This window comes from Humulus lupulus, chromosome 4 (assembly GCF_963169125.1).
Source record: "Humulus lupulus chromosome 4, drHumLupu1.1, whole genome shotgun sequence".
Classification (NCBI taxonomy): Eukaryota; Viridiplantae; Streptophyta; class Magnoliopsida; order Rosales; family Cannabaceae; genus Humulus; species Humulus lupulus.
This window is the reverse complement of record NC_084796.1, coordinates 134861950-134873859: the sequence shown is the minus strand read 5'-3', so window position 1 is coordinate 134873859 and position 11910 is coordinate 134861950. Positions and strand designations below refer to the sequence as shown.

Below are 11910 nucleotides of genomic sequence, written 5' to 3'. Positions count from 1 at the left end.
GGTTCAATATATGACACATAGCAAGCAAAGCTTTACCCCACAAATTATAACACAATTTACCATGTAAAAGCATATAGTTAATCATCTCAAGATATGTCCTATTTTTTCTTTTAGCTATCCCATTTTTTGTGGAGTGTAGGATTCAGTGCATCTTGAATAATATAATGTTATTCACAAAACACATTAAAATTATTTGAAAAATATTCATCTCCTATATGACTTCTAAGAGTCTTAATTTTCCTTTCCAATTGATTTTTGACTTCCACTTTATTTGTTTTAAACACATTAAATGTTTCATTTTCTTTCTTAAGCAAATAAACATGTGTGAACCTAGATCAATCATCTATTAAAGTAATAAAATATATAGTTCCTCCTATAGTCAACATATCATTTAGTTCACATAAATCACTATGTATCAAATCTAACAATTTTGAATTTCCACCAACACTAGGAAAAAGTTTCTTGACCATTTTAGATTTTACACATAGTTCAAACATGTCATGCTCAACATTATCACATTTAATCAATCGACATTTAATTATTATTTTAATTATACTAAAACCTATGTGCGCAAGTCTAATATGTCATAGAGTAATAGAATTTGAGTCAAGCATATCGCAATAGAGGTACAAAGTTTGAACATTCCATCACAAGAATATCCTATCCCCTTAAAAATATTCCCCTTAGACAAAGTAAGCTTGCCGAAATCAACCACTACCTTGATTCTCGATTTGCCAAGGAAATTGTCACTTACAATGTTTTTACTCATATCTTGTATAGACAAAATATTATTGAGTAGAACCTTCTTGCCGGATGTAAAGAAAAGATCAATAGTTTTTTTGCCTTCAACCTTTGAAATTTTTTCAATGCCCATTTGGATTTCTTGCCCTTCCTTTGAAGTCTTAAAGTTTCTTAATAGAGATCTACCATAAGTAACATGGATGGTGGCATAAGTGTCATACCACCAACCTTTTACCTCTCCAGGTATGACATTAATCTCACTTCGTGTTGCCACTAACTCTTCTTCGGTTGAATTCACCTTAGGCTCATTATTGTGGCTCCTCTTAAACCTACAATCCCTTGCAAAAAGTGGTCATTCTTGCCACACACAATGCAAGGTCCTTTGGAATTCTTGAATTGACTTTCATTCTTCTTAGTTCCAAATGGTTTGTAACCCTTGCCTTTTAGGCTTACCAATTCATTTTTCTTTGTTGTTGTTGGGAGATTTAGCCACCAAATTGGCCTTAGAAGTCTCTAGAATGGGACTCCTCCTCTATCCTTAAATGTTTTAGAATTTCCTCCAAGGAAATCTCCTCATTCTTATGAAGGATTTTCTTTCTATAGCCCCTCCAAGATGGACGCAACTTGCCTATAATAGCACCAATAAGAAATTGTTCTGGAAATACTATTTTTAGGGTAGATAGAATAATTTTTAATTCATAAATTTGGGGGAGAAGGGGTTTCACATAAAAAATCTTAAATGCCATATATTGAGTAATAAGGAATTTCTTTGTACCTTCTTCTTTCGCTTTGTATCGATTTTCAAATGCCTCCCAAATCTCCTTAGCGGTCTTTGTGTTAAAGTAGAGATCATACTACCGGTCTAAGAGGGCATTACGGATATAACTCCTACAAATTAGTTCATTTTCTTCGTGCTTCTTCCTTTCGTTGATGACTTCTTGAGTGTCATCCTCCTTAGCGGGTTCTATGTCCTTTAGATCTTTGTTCAAGATGTAGTACACCTTGAAATTAGTGTGCAAAAACCTAATCTTGTCTTGCCAACACACAAAGTTAGTTCCATCAATTCTATCCAATCTAACTAAGTTTTGTGTCATAAATTTCAAAGCTGAAATTGAAGACGATTCTTCCATGATGATGTGCGTTAGATAATAGAGAATCATCCGAATTCTCTATTTCCTAGCCCTTGATGCATACTTTAGGCTTTCTCTAGTAGGAAAGAGAATTGAGATTGAAGAAGCCTTAAAATTTACAAAGGCAAGAATTTCATGGAGAAAACTCATGATCTTGAGAGCTAGAGAGAGAGAGAGAGATTTTAAAGAGTGATCAAATCTATCAAAACTCTAAGTGAACCTTTTTATAGTGTAGGCACTGTCATTAAGTCCAACCAATAGGATTACAGCTTTTTAACACATCATTTGGGACTTAAATTACGTGCTACTAGCAGGCAATGCTTCACCTACTCTTCTCTTCCAAACCTTAGGGTTTCATGCAACACAACATAGGCATGTCCAAATTCTCAAAAGTGACCTTAAACACCTCCAAATGCTCCCAAACTTTTTGGGCATCCTTAGATACCTTAATGTATCACTTTGGACCCAACAATATAATTTTTAAATGCCTACAACAAAAATCCAATTTTCACATCTTCACTATGTGAAACTGTTTAGAGTTTTACACCTAGCCTGTGTAAAACAACTTGGACTTTGTATTTTAACTAAACCTAACAATTGAGTTATAGAAGAATCACAACAAAGAAGTGTCTGCTCAAAATGAAGATGCCATAAAGAAGCTTAGTGAAATTGAAGAGAAATACAAGAGTCTATAGATTTCTTTTGTAGAAAAGGACAGTAATCTAGGAAAAAAAAGATGAAGAAAATTTCGTGCTAAATGAAGAGAATGCCACTATGAAGGATTCGAATGCATTTTTAAATGAAAATATTCGCTTTAAATAAAAATCTGGCCATCTCTCATAAACTGCATCCCAAGCCTCTGAATCTACCGGGTGCCGCATTTTCTCGTCTGCTCTTTTATTGGTTGAATGCCATTTTAAGCTTAAAGTCGTCTCTTCTTTTCTAAACATCCTTTGAAACCTTGGTATAATAGGAAAATATCTCAACAATTTTGCAGGCTGCCCTTGTAGAATCTCTTTTGTCTGTTCATTTTGCTTCCATCTTGGATATTGACAAGTGGGACATACTTGAGCATCAAAATTCTCTTTTGTATACAAACAACAATCATTGACACAAGCATGGATATGCTTATAGCTCAGATCAAACATCTTTAGAAACTTTTTAACTACATACATTGATGTCAGTAGGAGATTATCTTTCGGCAACATTTCTTTGATCATCTCGAACATCTCAGTAAAGCCAACATCTGAGATTCCATGCTTTGTTTTTAGATTATACAGCCCAACGATAGACGGAATTTTTGTATACTTTGAACAACCTTCATACAATGGAGATTCAGCATCTGCTAATAGACTATGAAAATCAACATCATTGTTATCGTCACCAAAATCATTGGCGTTACTTGAAAATACTCCCGCTACCCGAAAGAAATCATATTCAAAACTTGTGTTTGTCGTGATGCTTTGAACTAGATCTTCCCCATGATGAAACCATGTTTTGTAAGATTGGTCCATGCCCCACAAAACTAAGTGTTTGACAACTTCGTCTGAAAGTTGATGTCTTAGATTGTGACATTTGTTGCATGGACAAAGAATCTTGGCTGGAAATCCGAGATTCTTCATGGCTGTCTTAACAAACTCCCTAGCTTTTAGCTCATATTCAACCGTTGCTCTACAATTTTAGAGCACACTTCAATAATCAAGGACTGAAACTTAAACTTATGCCCAAAATAAACTATATGATTTTGTTTACTAACTTGTTAAGATGGATCCAACTTTTATCCATCTCCATTATTATAAATGTCACCCAACTACCTTTTCATTTAGTACAAAATTTAGAAGTAGATTGTAGTTAGATTTCATCCATGCTATTGAATTACTATTACTACAACACTCTACTACGTTAATTCATATCTGTTTGACAAAGATATGAGTTGAAAGACTTGCTATATAAATGCTACATATTTACGTGAACATAGAAAAATAAACAAACAAGAACATGTATTTTCAATTATTGACTGTTCTTTGACATTAAGTGACCTACATATATAAAATCGATTGGAAATGAAAGCTACCTTAACAAGCATATAGACAAACAACACACATGTTTTCTTCCTTATCTCGCCACAGCACACAAATTTCTCAGATCCTACTTCACTAAGACACACAAGTTCTCAACCTTCCATTATCACCGTAGCACATAATAATAATCTCAGAACCTACTTCGCTATGGATGAATATTTAAGATATTCAAACTCCTCTAATATTTCAATAATATAAAACCAAGGTAAGAGAAATACCTCTTGCAAACATAAATAAGAGTTTCCCGTAACAAATTACTTGCACACCAAGTATCTTGCCTCTTCTTTTGAAGGCAGCCAAATAGAAAAGTTTCAACTAAAGAGAGAAAAAAACTCAGCATTAAATAAAATAAATAGATAAAATAAAATAGGCAAGGACAATATATATCAAAAATTTATTAGAATATCATCAAATAGAGAAACGAAATAGAGATGGAGTTAAATCTTCTTAATTGGCTAGAATGAAATTATAAAGAAAAAGAATAAAATTTGAATTTAGTTGAACATAAAACAAATTGAAAATGAATTGTTCCATATAAATCATACAAACAAATTGGATAATGACAACTTGTGCAATTAGAAGTAGTGTTTCTCATGCAACAAGATCACGTGGCTCTAACTCATTGAATAAATTTATTACCCTCATTAATTAATAATACTGTAGAGAGAGATGTATATGATTTCATTAACTCACTCTCCAATTATGTCTTTTTAAAAATATATATATATATATATGTTATCACTACTCACACATGTAAAACAAAAACTCAAATCACAACTCACAACTCACAACTCACACTTAAGAAAATTAAATATACAACTTGATTAGATGAAATGTTATGCATGCAACATCACCTTCAATTCAAAAAAGGAAAATTTTTATTGATAAATAATTATTGTTTATTTGCTTATAATGCAATCTTAATTCAACAGTGCTTCTGGAGAGGTAAACCTTAATCTATTTTCCTAATTGCATGACATCCTAGATATTTTAATTGATATTATATATTACTTTTCTATTAGTCTATGAACAAACAAAATATAGAACCATTAGCTTCTATTTATTACTTGTATGCATATGGATAAGAGGAATCTAATTAACAATGCAAAGATTAACTTTACTCGAATTGAACTACACATTTACAATGGACAATGTCAAACTTTTTTTTTCCCATGGCGATCAGAAAAGGAGAATTTATTTAAGACCCACAAATCATATTGACAGAAAATTTCAGTTAGCTTTTAAAGTATTTGATATTTCAAATTTCATTATCCTCAAAATAACAAACTGAGGAATGTTTTTTTAGCCCAGATTTCACTTCCCAGCCAGCAAGGCAAAAAGAGCCAGAGATGCAAAAAATGTGTAGTGGTGGTGTAGATAAGGGAGAACTCAGGGTGATGTCCACCAAAACCAGAATTTTACCATGATGAATCCATGTAGTATAAAGAGCATAAATTCTTCCTCCAGTTATTCTGAAATCATAACCTTTTCTCAACTACTTGTCATATAACCACACAAAAAATAAGCATAATAGACAAAATAAGGGAAAAAATTAGAAACTCTAGAGTAGTACGCTCCTTCTCCCAGGTTTTCTTCTCATTGTTCATCTTCTCTTATCTTAAATAAATTCAATATCTTTTTTTCCTGATAATGAATTGAATATCTTACCAAACACAAGATCGTATAAATACTGAAGTTTGTTTTGCTGTGTTTTCACTTGACATAGGATTTAGGCTGTCGTTTTCTTTTTAAATATATAGAATGTATGCTCTTTCAACCTATTGTCTTTGAATATGAAAGCAAACTTTGAATTGGTGTTGGTGTTCTGCTCTTCGTTTGTGTGTTGTGTCTTATTTGTCAATTTTTTTGTTTTATTTGTTGTATTGACCTTTACTATAATTTTGTTAAGTTTGCTAGCTGCTTGTCCAACTTTTGGCCATTGTGTTTCCAAGGGCTTTGTAGTGACTTTACTAATTGGTTTAATTTCGACAATAGAGATTGAGTTCTGTTGACGCCGTTTTTCGTCAAACAGTGAAAGAAGAGCACATAAACAATAACCGATAATGGCCAATGGAAATAAGACAATACAAACACACGATTTTTACGTGGTTCAGCAGTTAAATCTGCCTAGTCCACGAGTCTTTGTTATTAAACTCAAGATTATCTCTGAAAATTCTTCAGCATGAATTCTTCAGAGTTTTCTCTCAAGGTTCAGAATTTCGGTCCATTACAATGGCGCATGACCCCTCTATTTATAGAGAAGGCTGCAGAATACTATCCCACATATTTTGGGTAGTTACTCTTTTTGTGTAATTCAAATAAATGGCTTTAAATGCCTATAATCAGATATAAAAGGAAACGTCCCCTGAAGACCAGGGGACGTACAACTGACCAAATAATATCCCACGATTCTTGGGGATTTACAATAATAAAAGAGGATTACATTTCGTATAGACATCACTTATATATATTCAAGGTGGTTATCAGGTATCTCCAAGGCTTTAACTTCCCAGGTTTCCCGTCATCTTTCGAGATCGTATGTGCGTCGAGCTCGGGACCTCTGATCCGGGGTCATCCCTGAAGATGGATGCGTCTCCGGAGCTACCTTTTCGAGATCATGAACACCCCGAGGTCACCATATTTGAGGTCGTCTATGTCTTGCAGGCTCGATATTTAATCCTGGAGCATATTTCCAACCTTATGAGTCCACTTGTTTGCGAATCCAAATTTTGAGGTCATATTTAACATAGCTCGAAATCTGGGTGTAACAAGTTCCCTATGTTATATTCTTTCTGAAAATGACAAGAGTATATATATTAATTACAGCCTTTTTCGTGAGGTTTTTGGGATTTAATTGTTGCTCTGTCTGCCCTAATATTTATATCTACTATCTATAACTCAAATAGAGGGATTTGAGAAGTGAAAATCCAACAGCGTAAAAGACTTGGTAATTTGTCCCTTTGTGGATGGAGCTTATGATTCAACATTTGGAAAACCATTTTAATTTCCGATCTTTACACTCGGTCATATTTTTTGGATTGTTTAAAATATCAAAAAGTATGAAAATTGATCAGCACCTTGTTATCCTTTTTCGTAAAAAAAAATTAAAGCATGTTGGAGAACTTTTTCTATGGTTGTCCTTTTATTAGTTTGCTGTGTAAAGGCATGAATCTCAAATAAAACAACACTCAACTCACACTCTAGGGGATTTGAACCAGGAAACTTGCCCACATGGATAGAATTGTTTTGAAATAAAGTGTGTGCTAACAAAATTGTTGTTGAAGGTTACAACTCTGACCAAGCTATGTTTTCTTAACCAACCTTACTCTGTTGTGCTTGATCCTATCCTATCAAATAAGGGTGCTATTTTTAGTTTGCTATTATTATTAGGCTTACTAAGTCATTGATAAAGTGTACATTGAACATATTTTAGACAAGCATTGACTGTTTTCTATGGATTCTAGATTAAAAAAAATCTTCTAAATTCTAGTAAAATCTTTTATCGATCATGCCATTATTTTGTGAAGAATCTTTTTTTGAGTTTACTTTTGTTTGTGATGACTAAGAGGAGAGACCTTTATATTGCATTGTGAGTTGTATTGCACTCATTTTAAATAAAAGTTGAAAAGGGAACATCCTCAATTATTAAGTTGATATTTAAATAATGAAAAAGAAAGTAGAATGGTGTGGAGTATATACGTTGTAGGTATTGGCTTGTAGGTATTGGCTGATGTTATATTGCACTAAGAATTTGTTAATAAAAAAAAAATTGACAAACATTAAATAATAACCCAATTTCTATTCAGAAACACTTGGAAAATTAACAGGTCTAGATTTTGTCATTATCTGATATATGATTCGTATGAGATAAGTAAGGGAAACTGTAGGTGTTACTCTTTCAATGTAAACAGAGAAGTAGGAATCTGTTTCTCAATAAAACGAGAATCTGAGGTGGTAGTGAACATCCAACATAGAAAGTTGACAGCTTGGAGACCAAGAAAAGACTGTTATGGTTACATTAGGTATACTATTCTTTTTTATTTAATTTTATTATGTTTGTTACTCAAGATTTTGTTCTTGTACACATCGTAACTATATAAAGTGAAGTTACTTTGAGATGTTATTGTTAGATAATGTACATGGATTTATACTGAAGTGACTTAGAAATTTTAGTATTTTTTATTTTATGCTATTGCTATGCAGTTTAGAAAAACAAGTACAACTCCTATTTTTTAATAGAGAATAGAATGTACTTGTTTTCGAGTAATCCCATTCTTTGAATGCTAGATTGAAGCATTTGAAACTAGCACCAATTTAAATAATCAATTAAGCTCATTTATCAAAGGAAAGAATGATAGGACTCTAGTTGGCTAGGATTGAGTTGTTAGTATGGACATATAGCGCTCTAATGGGAGGGGAGCATTGTTAGCACTGGGTTTGGGGTAGTTTAAAAGGGTACATATAGCCAACCTGGTCGAGTAGAGGAATGAGGAATTGAGTGAGTAGAATTGTGCTTTTACATTAGATATTTGTCTTTCTATTTCAATAACACAATCTCTAATTGCTATTCTTATAGCTTTTACTACTATGGGCAATGAATATATTATTTTTTTCTCATACAAGGTGCATATTTACTTTAATGCTTCGTTACTCTAAAATTCAAATAAAATTTACTTTAGTTTAATTGACAAGTATTGATATATTTTTCTTAATTCCATATACTAACTCATCATTATTTTTTTAATTCCATATGAGGGTATTGTTTTTACCTCAAGAAAAGCAATTTGTTTTAATGCCATAACTCCTTAATTTCCAGCTAAATAATTTTTTTAAAAGTTTTTATTTTCCTTATATGAAGATGAGGAATATATATATTTTTTTATATGGAATAGATATTTGTATTCATAGACATTCATATGTTCTTATATAGAAAAATGCAAGTATAGCTATATGTAAGATTGTATATCTAATTTAATGCTAGGATATTTGACAATGCAGAAAGTTTTGAAGGTGTTGAGGAATTTTTGCTCTTCTTTTGGTGGGGGCTCTCTGTAGGAAGCTGCTCTTAGGCATGGCCTTTTTTTTTTACAAGTATTAACAATGCTAGTTGTCTAATAATTTATAGTGCACGGCCTTCCTTATATCTTATTAGTACTCAAAGTACTTCTGTGTTTAGTTATTGGGTTTTCAATATCAAGGAGGGGAGGTTCTATTTTTTATTGGTATTCTTGTAGTGGTATTTTCAATTATTGATTGTTCTTTGACATTAAGTGACTTACATATGTAAAATCGATTGGAAATGAAAGCTACCTTAACAAGCATATAGACAAACAACACACATGTTTTCTTCCTTATCTCGCCACAGCACACAAATTTCTATAGAGTTTGGCTTCTTCATATATTCCAATATCTCTAAGAAGTTTCAACCATCTCTTGGTAAGCTTAGAATTTCAGTATATAAAGATCTTGATTCTAATAAACTATACTCCATTCTCTATCTATTTTTGTAAAATTCCTCTGATGAAAAAGAAAAGAAAAATTGTTTGCTAAACTAAATTTTGATTCCCTTTGTTTGTAGATATCTATATATTTAGAATCTGGGAGAGTTGTGGCGTGGTAGTTCCCCGCCAAGGAAAAAGGTAAAAATTCTTGCTTCCCTAAACAAACCAGGTTCCTATTTTTCTAGACTTCTCTCTCTTGATTCCCTGTATAAATGTTTTTCTTTTATTGCTCTTTTGAATAAAAACAGCTATTTTTGCTACATGGCGCTATGTATAGGCAGCAATCATGGAAAATAGGTATGGTTTGTTCAGGCAGAGTGTGAGGTATGGAGATCTTTGAGGGATGGAGATTTTGAAGAAGAAGATGTTTGGTCTGTTCTCAAAGAAAGAACAGAATCTAGTTCCAAAACCAACAACAGATCCAGCAGGGAGTCTGCTTTGTCTGTTCCAAGGCATGTTCCAACTGCTGCAAGAATGATTCCCAAAGCTATCAGAGGAGGATTTGAAAGTAGCAGCAGTAGTATTAACTCCTCTCATGAAGGTAGAATAATGCAACAATCAGCACCTGTCAGCATTCCTAATTGGCCAAATAGTTACAGGCACAAGTCAAAGAAGGCCTCCAGGAATGCTTCATGGTATGATGATGATCATCATCATGATGGTGGGGACGACGATGAACTTGTTAACGGCAAAAGGGATGGTGAATATCACGAAGAAGAAGATGATTACAACGATGATGACGACAATGATTACGTTGGTGATTATGATTGCAAGGTACCTCCACATGAATTCATTTCCAAGAGGCTTGCAAGAAGTCAAATATCTTCTTTTTCTATATTTGAAGGAGTTGGTAGGACCTTAAAAGGGAGAGACCTTAGCAAAGTAAGGAATGCTGTGCTAACAAAGACCGGCTTCATTGAATGATTACTTGTAAAGAATTCCAAAATAATGGTGGCAAGTGTGTCTCTGAACGTCAAATTGCCATGTACAGAGGCTTGTGGTGTTAGGCAATTAGCTTAGAAATTTGGTCTCATAAGCTTTTGTTTCTAGTTCTTGTTTAGGATGTGAGGATTTTAAAAAAATCAAATTTAGTTGTCTAAAAAAAAAAGTGTAAAGGCCAAAGATTGAATCTATTGAGCTATTGTTTTGAGAGGCCTGACCGCCCTCAATGATATCAATGATAAGCATTTGAGAAATTTAGCAGTTAATGAAGGTCCCAATAGGCAATATATATAAATATATATATATATATATTTTCAGAACAGATGTTATTTATTATTACTATCTCTAACGTATATACTGCTTAAAAAAATAAAAATTCAATAACTTGTTTCATCTGTTTCAAAGACCAACAATTTCAGGAGAATGATACTCATATCAGCTTCTTCAGTCCATTAAAGTCACAACTCACAAGTACACTGAACAACACACTATGAGCCACCTGCGTATGGGGGTTAAGCCCTTTTTTACAAGAATACTATTTTGACTGTTTTTCCAGGCTGTTACACCAGTCAAAATAATATTTTCAGGACAAGTATATTTCAGGAGAAAACTCTACTCTAATCATAAAGACAAAACATATAAAACTCAACCACAGATTTTAATTTTGAAATATGCAAAATCTGATTTTATAAATTCTATGAGACCGTACCAAAACACTTATCCCAGCAATATGCAAAATCGAAAACGCATATGCAAAATCGAAAATTAATTTTAAAAATCACAGATTTTATAGATTCTATGAGATTCCAGCTGATAAATCTAACATCTACAACTAAATACTTACCTGGCTTGCCAAGACCAAAGAGAAGAACAAATTTGAGAAGCCCAACAACTGGAAATCGAAGGTTGACAGAGAGATAGAGAAAGACGAGAGCGAGAGAGTGAGGAGTTCAGAGACCGTACCAAGCTGAAGAAATGGGTGTCTTCTTTGTGTCGATATGTTGAAGGAAATGGGTCTCAGAAAGGTTGAAGGAAAGGAAATTAATGGGTCTCTGAAATGTTGAAGGAAATGGGTCTCTGAAATGTTGAAGATGGGTGTCTCGGGTCTCAGAAATGTTGAAGAGAAAGGAAATGAGTGTCTCGGGTCTCAGAAATGTTGAAGAGATTCTCAGGTCTCAGAAATGAAAAAAAAAAAGCTAAGTGGCGGGATGGTGCAATATATTACCATCATTTTTTCATAAAGCTGCACAATATAATACACTACCATAATACTTTTTTATTAGTATTATATTCATGTGTTATGGAAATGGGTATTTGATGTAGTGCAGAGTTGTTTAGATTCAAAGTTGACTATTTTTACAATAGTGAGGTGCATTTATTGAATTTTCTATTCCTTTATTTCTTTTGGACACTGTATGTTTGTTTGTAAATTTCTGTTTTGAATTCTCGCAACGTTGGAAAGAAGAAATGCTTGAAATGACCAAAGCTTGTCATTAAGAATGAGAGGATATTGAA

The 11910-nt window shown here is 33.0% G+C and overlaps 1 pseudogene; it reads left to right on the top strand.

Annotated features, from left to right (window-relative positions):
- Positions 1 to 9604: 9604 nt before the first annotated feature.
- Positions 9605 to 10637, top strand: LOC133829184 (protein S40-7-like; annotated as a pseudogene).
- Positions 10638 to 11910: the final 1273 nt, after the last annotated feature.